This window comes from Herpailurus yagouaroundi, unplaced genomic scaffold, assembly GCF_014898765.1.
Source record: "Herpailurus yagouaroundi ecotype Mexico unplaced genomic scaffold, PumYag 162, whole genome shotgun sequence".
Classification (NCBI taxonomy): Eukaryota; Metazoa; Chordata; class Mammalia; order Carnivora; family Felidae; genus Herpailurus; species Herpailurus yagouaroundi.
Genome location: NW_024412403.1, coordinates 4,820,532 through 4,833,365, shown reverse-complemented (window position 1 = coordinate 4,833,365; position 12,834 = coordinate 4,820,532). Strand labels below are relative to the sequence as shown.

At 48.3% G+C, this 12,834-nt stretch overlaps 1 pseudogene; it reads left to right on the top strand.

Annotated features, from left to right (window-relative positions):
• The first annotated feature begins 7,148 nt into the window (after positions 1 to 7,148).
• Positions 7,149 to 7,254, top strand: LOC121036557 (uncharacterized; annotated as a pseudogene).
• The last annotated feature ends 5,580 nt before the right edge of the window (positions 7,255 to 12,834 follow it).

Below are 12,834 nucleotides of genomic sequence, written 5' to 3'. Positions count from 1 at the left end.
GGAGATCCAGTGACGGATGCTCTCTGAGCAGGTAGGTGCCCAGACACGATGAAGATGAGAACAAAGGCAGTGACGATGAGGGAGGAGGAGCGAGAGAGATTTAAGAAGCAGAATTAGCAGTACCTGGGACTGAGTGAACAAACTGCATAAAAGAGAAAAGGAGATTAAGAGAACACTCAGGCTTCTAACGTGGAAGTTCCTGTGGATGGAGAAGTCACTTAGGAGGAATCGGGGGCAACGGTGAGAGTGGGTTTCAGGGGAAGGTGACGTATGCAGTTTGGCATTTAAATGGCATCTGCTAGTCTCCAGATGGAGGTTCAGCAGGTCGTATGTGTTTACTCCGGGACCGGAGCTGGAGAAACTATAAGGATGGGAGGAGACAATATAGTCTGGCGGACAGAGTGAGGACATGGTGGGACATGATTCATCTGATCAATACAGGAGTTGGAAGTAGGCATACGTTTGATTACAGTCCTGGGAATCAACGGGACTGAGACCAAGAAGGGCATGACAGGGAAGTGTGCAGAATACAGCATCACACAGAGATGGAACACTGGCAAGGTGGCAAGGTGGCTCTCAGTGCCAAACACGGGAGTGTTTGTTTGAGGGACCTGAAGCCCTCAGCCCACTTCCCTGCCTTCCAGACCCTCACTTAATAGTCATTATCGGGGCGCCTGGGTGGCTCAGTTGGTTAAGTGTCCGACTTCGGCTCAGGTCATGATCTCGCGGTCCATAAGTTCGAGCCCCACGTCGGGCTCTGTGCTGACAGCTCAGAGCCTGGAGTCTGTTTCAAATTCTGTGTCTCCCTCTCTCTCTGCCCCTCCCCTGTTCATGCTCTGTCTCTCTCTGTCTCAAAAATAAATAAATGTTAAAAAAAATTAAAAAAAATTATCAACCCAATGTTTATAGCAGCACAATCAACAATAGCCAAAGTATGGAAAGAGCCCAAATGTCCATCGATGGATGAATGGATAAAGAACATGTGGTATATAGATACAATGGAGTATTACTCGGCAATCAAAAAGAATGAAATCTGGCCATTTGCAACTACGTGGATGGAACTGGAGGGTATTATGCTAAGTGAAACTAGTCAGTCAGAGAAAGACAAAAACCATATGACTTCACTCATATGAGGACTCTAAGATACAAAACAGATGAACATAAGGGAAGGGATACAAAAATAATATCAAAACAGGGAAGGGGACAAAACATAAGAAACTCTTAGATATGGAGAACAAACAGAGGGTTACTGGAAGGGTTGTGGGAGGGGGAGTGGGGTAAATGGGGAAGGGGCATTAAGGAAGCTACTCCTGAAATCATTGTTGCACTAGATGCTACCTTGGATATAAATTAACAGAAATAATCATCATCAAAATCACACTATCTTCCTTTCTCTAAAGCCATGATTAAAGCATTCTTGCTTATATTCTGGGAGGCCTTCAGTTCTTTGACCAGAGCATCTATTTTAGACAGAGGGAAAGCCTAGAGAAGTCAAATATTCCAGGAGCTTGAGATAACACTCCAGCCACTTCCTTTCGAATGATTGTTGCTTCCTGAGGTTGAAACCGAAGGCTGGATACAGAGGGCTGTTTACTCCAAAACTCCATTGGCTTGGCTATATCCCACTCATTTGTATCGTTGCACACTACGGAGACTTCTCGCTTTACACGGAGTGAAATCTGGAGTCTTTCACCTGGCATCTGCCATGCTCCACAATCCTGCACCACACAGCTGAGTTTTTTACCTTGCCTGTCCTATCACAGCCTGGCCTGTTTGTAGATAACAGTGAAAAGTACATTCTCCCCATCCCCATGCCCCTATAAGTCTCAACCCATTACAGAATCAGCTCCAAGTCTAAAACCTCATCTAACTCTTGTCGGATGGAAAGTCCCAAATTTCATCATCTAAGTCGAGTAGGGGTGACGCTCCAGGTGCAATTCATCCTGGGGAAGAATGGCCCTCTATCTGTAGATCTATGAAAGTAGAAAACAAGTTATCTTAGGTAGGTATCTATCTCCCATGGACAACAATGGGACAAACAAGGAGAGCAGCCATAGACATTCAGTTCAAAGGGGAGGAAATGGAGAGCACAGAAACCGTCACGGGTCCCAGTCAGCTTTGCAATCCACTCAGTCAAGTCCCCTCATGTACAAAGCCCTAAGCCTTCGTGAGTCCACCCACTGAGACATCCTTCCTTTTTCATGAAAAGTAGCATGAGTAGTCTTAGCAGGCTCTCTTAGGCTTTTGCAGAACCAGCGACCTCTACTTTCAGACTGTCTCTCCTTTTTAGTCCAAACTGGCCGGGTTTTTACTCCTATAAAGTTCTCAAGAACTACGTGGGCCTCCCATTTATATCATGGGGATTTATCCCATTAAACAAAAGGCTCATCCACGGGTCTTTCCTGAATAATCCCACCTCCAGTTTCCGAGTCTATTGAGATGGCTGGGAGGCAATACTCCGAAGCCTTCTAGATGTCCTCTGGTTTACCCAAAGAGTCTACGAGTCACACTCTTAATCTCTTCCAGGAAACATTCATACGACTGAGAACTCGGATTTTTTTTATTTTTGAAGACATTAGGAGAAGATTGTGCAGCCATGCGCTCAGCATTTTCTCAAGAGCATGTTTTCCTGACAGTAAATCCCTCCCGTTTAGCATCTTTTGCATCGTGGGTGGGATGAGAATCTTCAAAACCACTGAGGCCTTGTTCCTTTTTAGACATTTCTTCTCTCAGCTTGTCTGGTTCGTCTTGAATTTTGCGATACGCGACAGGAAGAAGTCAGGCTGCACCTTCAACACCTTGCTTGTCGATCTCCTCAGCTAAATCTGCGAGTTCGTTCTTTACAAGTTCTTTTTTTTTTTTTATGTTTATTTATTTGTTTGAGAGAGAGAGAGAGAGAGAGGCGGGGGGGGGACAGGGAAGGGGCAGAGAGAGAGGGACGCGGGACTCAAACTCGTGAAACCGTGAGATCATGACCTGAGCCGAAATCAAGAATCAGACGCTTAACCAACCGAACCACCTGGGCGCCCCATTCTGTACAAGTTCTGCTTCTCACCCAACTGTGGGGCACGACTCTACCAAGCTTTCTGCTACTATGCGGCCAGGTTCTCCTCCCATCCAGCTTCCAGCAACGGGCTCTTTTCTTCGTGAGTCCTCGTGAGTAACATCTCTAGCATCCATATTTCTTTCTTTTTTTTTTTTTTTTAAATTTTTTCAACGTTTTTTTATTTATTTTTGGGACAGAGAGAGACAGAGCACGAACGGGGGAGGGGCAGAGAGAGAGGGAGACACAGAATCGGAAACAGGCTCCAGGCTCTGAGCCATCAGCCCAGAGCCCGACGCGGGGCTCGAACTCACGGACCGCGAGATCGTGACCTGGCTGAAGTCAGACGCTTAACTGACTGCGCCACCCAGGCGCCCCTAGCATCCATATTTCTAACAACAGTCTGTTCGTGGCAATTTACATTTCTTCTGTCCCACATGTCTCACACCCCTTGTGGGCCCTCACTGGCACTCTTAAACATCCATATTTCTATTTAAACAGTGTGTAATCCTCCCCCAAATTCTTCGAGCCTCTGCCCACTGCCCATTCCAAAGCCACTTACAGTTCTAAAAAATAGTAGTAATAATAATACAAGTCTGTGTGGGTTTCCTATCAGTGCTATAACCCATTAATTCAAATGGAGGGACTTAAAACAACACAAGTATTTAGTTTACAGTTCTGGAGGCCAGAAGTCCAAAATGGGTCCACTGAGCTAAAATCAAGGTGTCTGCAGAACTGAATTCCTTCTGGAAGCTCTGAGGAAGAATCTGCTTTGTTGTCTCTTCCAGCTCGTAGAGGAACTCGACATTGCTTGGTTCGTGACCCGGTTCCTTCACTTCAAAGACAGGGAGCACACGACTCTGGTCTTGAAAATCATTATCACATCTCCGACTCCAACTCCAACTCCCTCTTCCGGTTTTAAATATTCTTGTGATTACATTGGGCCCACTTCAGTAATCCAGGATTTTTTTTTACTTAAAAAAATTTTTTTAGCGTTTATTTATTTTTGAGAGAGAGAGAGAGAGAGAGAGAGAGAGAGACAGTGCGAGCGGGGGAGGGGCAGAGAGAGGGGGAGACACAGAATCTGAAGCAGGCTCTTGGCTCCAAGCTGTCAGCACAGAGCCCGATGTGGGGCTTGAACTCACAAACCGTGAGATCATGACCTGAGCAGAAGTCGGATGCTGAACCGACTGAGCCACCCAGGCGCCCCATCAACCCCAAAGATTTTAAAGGAAAATAAATTGCAAGGGATTCAGCAGAGTTAACATTAGCAAGTCAAAAACTAATACTCAACTTTGAAAACACTGATAGATTCATAACCATTACCAAAGTTTTACATTTGTCAAGTAAGCTCTAATCTCTCTCTTATTTATCCCCAGGAAATACAGCACAACCTTCACAAGTAACAAGATCCACACCAGAACAACTTGTGGAGCATATGGCAGGCTTTGGGCTAAGCTATTTGCATACACAGTCCAGTTAGAGAAGGCCCAGATGTCTCTGAATGATGATATCAGGCACAAAATAAGAGATTCCCTAAGGGAAAGAAACTGATGGTCTGGGTGCCCCGTGTCTTAGATGTTATCTTATTTACTCCTCTGCACAGCACTGTGAAATAACACCCTGTTGGGAGTGAATATATAGATCTGGTGAAGGAAAGCGACTTCAAGTTCCCACAGCCCGACGGGGACAAAGGTGGGTTACACACTTGAATACGTCTGACTTCCCAGGGCACTGACGGTGCCCTACAGCCTGATGTTTTCTGAGAAGTGTGCGAGATGGAGTTCGGGGCAGGGCCCCGGGGAGGGAGCTGTCACTGCGTGGGGTACCTGGAGACAGATTCTCAGGAGGAGGGAAGAGAATCTGGAAAGTGCGGAGTGAAGGAAGGACACTCGTGATGAACAATGACACAGAGGGGGAGACCTTGAGGAGTGTCCGGGGCAACAGGGAGGGGCCTGTCTAGCCGGCCCCCGGCCCCGGGGAGAAAGGAATGGAGGAACTCAACGATGGCTTCCAATCCCGAAGACCCGAATGGAAGGCCACGTCCAGTCGGCCAAGAAAACCCACTACAGACACCTGAGCAGGGCGCAGATCTAACCAGAGCCGTACTTCATAAAGATTCGTGTGAGCAGGGGTGCAGGGTGCGGGAGAGGAAGAGACGGGGCCCCACGAGCAGGCGGCTGCCCAAGTCCACGTGCGGGGTAGTGAGGGTCTGAGACGCAAGGATGGGAATGGGAACGGAAACCAGAGGCCAGATGCCACAGCTGACGTGAGAGGCCGCAGAATCAGGCTTGACGGGATGCGACAGCTGAGGGAACGTGGAAAATGTGAACAGGGAGAAGTTAAGTGTGTCTGACTCCGGGGTTTCCAGGCCGGGAAAGCACGGGGCAGCTTGGTCTCAGGCTGCAGGAATGGAGGTACCAGGCAGGAAAGTAGCAATGAGGCGCAGGATCTGGGGGAAAGTCAGAAGCACGGACACCCATTAAGAGTCCTCCAATGGCAAGTGCAGGTTCAAAGAGCGGACAGGAGACCCTGGCAAGGGAAAGGAGGGGGACCCGGGCTGATCTTCCACAGAGGCTGCCTTTAGAGGACGGGAGAGCCAGCGGGGCCAGGGAAGGACACAGGAGAGAGAGCCGCAGGGGCAGGAGAGGGTAGGAAAGCGGCATCCTGGATGCAGGACACCTTCCCGGGGATGCAGCTGTCAGAAGTGCTCAGCGCTGCGGGGAGGTCGAGGAAGACGCATGCGTGTCAGTCACGTGCTGAGTCCTGAGCAGGGTGCAAACCATGCTTCTGCTTCAGGCCAAGGACTCCTTGCAATGACCCCATGATGTGCAGATCCTTCCAGGTGGGAAAACCCAGGCTCAGGACCCTCAGCCACTCCCACGGCAGGTGCACAGTGGACAGGTACATGGGCCCGGGCTGGTCCCACCATGCCATGCCGCTTCTCTCAGTCCGTGCTTGACTTGTCCTTGCCTTACTCAGCACCGCAGAGCCCTGTAGTCCTGAAGAAGACGATCGCTCGCCACGGTACCGCAGGTGTGGCACACGGCAGCTGACAGAGGTGTCCTTCCCGTCCAGCACACGGTGTCTGGAACATGTGTGTGTGTTGAATGCATATTTAGTTCTCCCCTTTAGCCTTCCGGCTCTAACACGGCAGGGAACACAGGGGGAAGAGTGGCCTATCCTCAGTGCCCCCTGCGGAAGAAAAGCAGGTGCCACCCCCACGACCACCAAGGCTGCAGTCTGTGCCCTCCTACAGCATCTGGCACCAGGAACACTGAGATGGGCGGACAGTTTAAAAGGAAGGGAAGGAGAAGAAAGAGCTGAGCCCGTGGCTCTCCCTGACTTCCACAGTGACCCTGACGTCTGAGCCTGGGGGATAAATCTCCCTGCGGATGTTCTCTGTCTCCACACCTGCCAAATCCCAACCCGAGGGGAAGCTTAGATATACTCGTCTCCCCCAGATCTCCTGCTCCTCCTAACTTTTCCAAGTTCACCCTTCATTCCCCATCCTTTTCCCTCCTGTCAAAAAAAAAAAAGCTGTCCACAAAGGAAAGCTCACGGTTTTCCAAGTAGCAGAAATCTTACATGAGCAGGATTTCTGATCTCAATGTCACAATATTCTAAATTAATACCCCCCCCCAAAGTCTAGTCATTGGAAATCTTAAAGGCGGTTTCCTAAAGAGCTCCTGCATTAAAGGAGACATTGTCATGCCGACGCCAGCTATGAACACCTATAGGATACCACAAATTAGTAATTCGAGGAACAATTACGGCTTCATTGGAAAACAATAGAGATTAAAAATAAATGAGCTAAGCATTTAACACAAGAAGTCAAAACAACCAAACGTTAGGAAGCCTAAAGGAAAGGATTAATGAAGATAAGAGGAAAAAATAAATAGAAGCCCCCCCCCAAAAAGTTAGCAGGTTAATAAATAAAATCAAGAGGTAATTCCCTGCAAAGACCAGCCAAATAGCCTCTGGCAAGTCTGATTTACACACATAACATTCCGGATGATAAAGGAGGCACAGTCTCTGGCAGGATGGATGACTGTGGTATCGTCGCCCGCACCCTGTACAAAAACCCAGAGAAATGCTGGACTGAGTGTATCCAAAAGCCGGGTGTGCAGTGGCTGGGAACAGCAACCTCCTCGGTAGTATATGCAGCCTGTTGATTGTCTGGGTGGCCCTCAGGGACCTTGGAGACAGCCCTTTCCGGTGGACACTGAGGTTTGGCCTCATGCTACCTCCCATCTAGGCTCCAGACAGGCATGCGGGGTGCCGTTAGAAAGCCCCAGGGCACAGTGGGCAGGGTCCACCTTGGCCGAGTCATCACGTCCACCGTACCAAGCTGCGGAACGAGGAGCATGTGAGTGAAGCCCTACGCAGGGCCGAGTTCAAGTTCCCTGGCCACCGGAAGATCCACATTTCCAAGAAGTGGGGCTTTCCCAAGTCCAATGAGGATGAATTCGAAGACATGGGGGCTGAAGACTCGCTCACCTCCAGTGGCTCTGGGGTCAAATACCTCCCTAATTGTGGGCCCTTGGACAAATGGTGGGGTCCGCCCTCGTGGGAACCTGGACGCTGGCCCTCCCCGTTCATGCCCACCAATAAATCCTACTTCCTGTCAAAAAATGTTATAAATGTATATAAATTGGGTGGGGTTTTTTGTTTGTTTGAGATGCACAGCAATCTCAGAATAAAGAAGGAGAAACCATCAAAGGCCAGAAACGAGGGGGACATTGTAAGCCAGAGTACTAAGCGTGAGGTGACCCTAGCCTGGCCCAAAGGACCCAGGTATCAGCCCTGAGACTGGAGCCTGAACGCAACAGAGGCCCAGGGAGGTGGCCCGATGACCTTGTGGGGTGCAGGGCAAAAACTGAGATCCCTCCACGAGGCTGGAGCCCTCAGGAGTCACCCTGCTTGGGAAAATTGGGCCTCGAAACGCACTGGCCACTTCTCCTGAGGAGCAAGGAAGGGGACACCAGACCGGCACCCTGGGTGGCCCCGTGACACCTAATAACTCATGCTTGGGCTTCATATAGCTGTGGGACCCAAGTTTATGCCACCTTCGCGGTATGGAAACACACGGGGCGGGCGTGCGGGGGGGCCACGAGGAGGGAGAGTCAGCTACATAAATGTTAACTTTAATTATCTAAGATTAAATATAAAATTAAAAAACCCGCTTCACCAGTAGCAGCCATCGCGTGGCAAGTGCTCAGGAGGCACAGGTGGCTGACGACTCACCTATCAAACAGTGTAGCTATGATGAGGAAAAGGCAGGCTGACACCACCCCCCCACCCCCCCCACCCCCCTCACCCCCCCTCACCCCCCTTCACCCCTCCCCCGTGGGACATGTGTGTGACATTCCGCGGGCACTCCCAGCTGCCCAAGAACAAAGCAAAGGGAAAAATTAATGCTCACTGATAGAGATCACAGTCTCCATCAGTTTACAAGGAAAAAAAAAAAAGTCAGTCTCCAGAAACCTACAGACTCAGTTTCTTGGAGCCCTAACATCACCCTCCCCTCCGTGGTGATGTGGGGAACAAAGGCAAGAAGGAAATGTAAATAAAATTAAATTTCTTTAGAACCTGAAGCCCACTGACAAATATTTGAGGCAAAGGGAGTATAACATGTCTCCAGGAACTGCCCGCTGTCTTAATGTTAATGCTTTCCGAGAGGGAAAAATAACTTTAGCTCCACCATAGCTAGGCCTCCAGTATCTGCCGAGCCCTCTTTAGCATATAAAGGTCCTTTTGGAAACTTCCCCTTACCAGTACCTCCCACCCCGCCCCCAACTCCATAGCATATCACCGGTCATTCCTCACAACCCCGGTGCAACTCTTTCTGCCCACGAGTCCTGTCCCCGAGCTTTAATAAATTCACCTTTTGCACCAAAGACGTCTTCAAAAATTCTTTCTTCGCCATCAACTCTGGACCCCCACCATTATTCAAAAACTGCATCAGCTAGAGAACATTTCTAGGGCTGCGGAAATTTTTGTCAGACAGCTGTGGTCTGGAGGTCTTAATCAATGCCATAAGAAAGAGTGGGAGTAGGGAAGAAAACATATAAATATAAAGTAAAAGAAAGGATAGTTGTTTCCATAGAATATCTACCTAGGAAATCTAAATAAGTCAGTTTTAAAACTAAGAGGAACCAATAGCAAGGTTCAGGAAGGGGGCAGGACCCCAAGTAAATATACAAAAATAAGTATATCTGGGAATGCAAACTGGTGCAGCCACCCTGGAAAACAGTATGGAGGTTCCTCAAAAAGTTAAAAATAGAACTACCCTACCACCCAGCAATTGCACTACTAGGCATTCATCCACAGGATACAGGTGTGCTGTTTCGAAGGGGCACAGGCACCCCCATGTTTATAGCAGCGCTATCGACAATAGCCAAACTATGGAGAGAGCCCAAGTGTCCATCGACGGATGAGTGGATAAAGAAGAGGTGTTATATAGATACAATGGAGTATTACTCGGCAATCAAAAAGAATGAAATCTTGCCATTTGCAACTACGTGGATGCAACTAGAGGGTGTTATGCTAAGTGAAATTAGTCACAGAACTTCATGTGACTTCATTCATATGAGGACTTTAAGAGACAAAACAGATGAACATAAGGGAAGGGAAGCAAAAATGATATAAAAACAGGGAGGGGGACCAAACGTAAGACACTCTTAAATATGGAGAACAAACAGAGGGTTGCTGGAGGGGTTGTGGGAGGGGGGATGGGCCAAAGGGGTAAGGGACACTAAGGAATCTACTCCTGAAATCATTGTTGAACCACATACTAACTAACTTGGATGTAAATTAAACAATAAATAAGTTTTGGGGGTTTTTTTGTTTTTTTTTTTAATTTTTCTTTTTAACGTTTATTTATTTTTGAGACAGGGAGAGACAGAGCATGAACTGGGGACGGTCAGAGAGAGGGAGACAGAATCTGAAACAGGCTCCAGGCTCTGAGCTGTCAGCACAGAGACCGACACGGGACTCAAACTCACGGACCGAGAGATCATGACCTGAACCGAAGTCGGCCGCTTAACCGACGGAGCCACCCAGGCACCCCATAAATAAGTTTTTAAAACATGTAAGTGTAACTAGAGGCACCTGGGTGGCTCAGTCAGTTGAGTGTCCGACTTTGGCTCAGGTCATGGTCTCGCGGTTCATGGGGTAGAGTTCCGCATCGGGCCCACTATGGTCAGCTCGGGGGCTGCTTTGGATCCTCTGTCCCTTTCTTTCTCTGCCCCTCCCCCACTCATTTGCACACACGTGCTCTCTCTCTCTCTCTCTCAAAAATAAATAAGCATTAAAATAAAAATAATAATATCTATGCAATGAATCACTGAGTGCAAGATGTGACAAAATGAAGAGACCACACACAACAGCAACCAAACGAATAAAAAAACCCGAGAATAACTGAACTACAGTACACAAGACATAGGAAGAAACTACAAATCTCTGCTGAGGGGCATAAAGGAAGTTGGGAATAATTAGTGAGATGTATATTCCTCAACGAGAAGACTTCGTGACCACAGAACTAAGAAGAGTTGTCCTTCAGTGAGAAGTTGGCGTCTATGAACGAGTCCGTTCAGAATAGTCCCGCTATCCTACGAGCCAAGTCCGGGAACAGGCCCCAACCTACAAATGAGAAAGTCACGGCAGGCAGAGGCAGGGAGATTTGAGGGTCACATGGTAAGTGACAAAGCAGGGCTTTGAGTTGAGGTTTGCAACTCACATCGGTAGCGTGGCAAAGAACGGATGATACGCTCAATGTGGGACTCATTGGCTAATCACGTAGGTAAAATGAATTAAATCTCTACCTCATCTCATAGGCGGATGCTGTACATGGACCGAAGAGCTACGTATTTTCACGAATCACGAATGCACTGGAAGAAATATGAAAATACTTTTTTTTTCTACAGACTTAGAGCGTAGGGGATCTTTGGCAGCCGGGCACAAAAAAAGGCAAAACCCCCCAAAATCAATAAATAAATGAAATAAAAAGGCAAAATCCTACCCGGCAAAGGGCCCATGACCAAAGTGAAAAGGACAGTGCAGGCACGGCAGGCGAGTCACCCATGTGCGTTTGGGGGTCGAGGGTTTGCGGTGGGATGCAGACGGCGCGGTCGGGGAGAAGCTGGAGGAGTAGGGGTGTCAGCCACCAGCCACTCTGAGCACGTCCAGCTCCCCAGTCAGGCTGGGAAGGGCGGCTCGTGCCAGGCTGTGCCGTCCCCCAGTCGGTGGGGACGAGCCGAACCAGGAGCAGAGGAGGGCAAAGAGCGCTTGGGGCCCGCAACCATCACCGCTTCTGTGCGCCTCTTGCCTACAGAAACAGCCCCGAAGGAGAGCAAGACTGGGGCTGCCCTTCTTCTCCCACATCTCATGTAAACTCCTTTGGTGAATTCTACCCGGTGTCCTGCAAGGATAGATTCGGAGATACAGACTTCCAACTTAACCGAGGTGACAAATGGCGGGCTGGAAAAAAAAAAAAAAAAGGTTTGCACATCACAGCCTTTTTGCCAAAAAGCAAACCAACGCGTGATGAAAGCAATCCTGAGATGAATTTTTTTTTTTTTTTTTTTTTTGCCCATGAGATTGACATGAAATTTAAAGATTGAAAACACTGCTGTTTGCGACGCTCTAAGGAAATTATCTTTCTCGCGTATTACTCGTGAAAGTATAACCAGATGCGAACGTTATAGAGGGGACAAAATGCGTCAGTTCCAAAATTTTAAACACGTACACATTCTGCCGGAGCAACGCCATTTGTATCCTAAGGAAGTAGCGGCCCAGGGGAGCCCAGATAAGGTGCAAAGGTCACTCATGGCAGCTTTGATTGAGGCAGTGAATACGAGTACTGATGATGGGAATCATCTGCGTTTGTACCAGGAACAGAAATACAATTGTTTTCAAAATGATGTGTATGCGGTCGTGTTGGAAGATTACAATATCTTATCGACGAACAAAAATTGTCACGACGGATGAGTGAGTACGTAGGTAAGTGGTGAGGAGGAGGACGAGTGGGGGAGAGAGAAGGAGGTGTAAAAGTTCATGGCTGTGGGGAACGAAGGCCCATGAGGGAGTTAAGAAATCAGAGACTAGGGGCGCCTGGGTGGCGCAGTCGGTTAAGCGTCCGACTTCAGCCAGGTCACGATCTCGCGGTCCGTGAGTTCAAGCCCCGCGTCAGGCTCTGGGCTGATAGCTCAGAGCCTGGAGCCTGTTTCCGATTCTGTGTCTCCCTCTCTCTCTGTCCCTCCCCCGTTCATGCTCTGTCTCTTTCTGTCCCAAAAATAAATAAACATTGAAAAAAAAAATTAAAAAAAAAAGGAATCAGAGACTAAATGGAAGTGGTTTAGGATGTGGTGGAAAACTCACATTTTACTTAAAGGTGAATTAGTTGGTTTTTTTTTTTTCTTAACGTTTATTTACTTTTGAGACAGAGAGAGACAGAGCATGAATAGGGGAGGGGCAGAGAGAGAGGGAGACACAGAATCCGAAACAGGATCCAGGCTCTGAGCCGTCAGCCCAGAGCCCGACGCGGGGCTCAAACTCACGGACCGCGAGATCATGACCTGAGCCGAAGTTGGCCGCTCAACCAACGGAGCCACCCAGGCGCCCCAAATGCGAATTAGTTTGAATTCATTAGAACAGCTGTTTGGGTTTGTTAGAACAGGCATGCATTGAATTTATATATCTAAATTTTTGTTATGTATCTAACTTAAAAAGTAATTAATTTTTTGTTCCGTCAGAGTAAAGGAATGAAGGAAAATAAAAGCAAAGACATG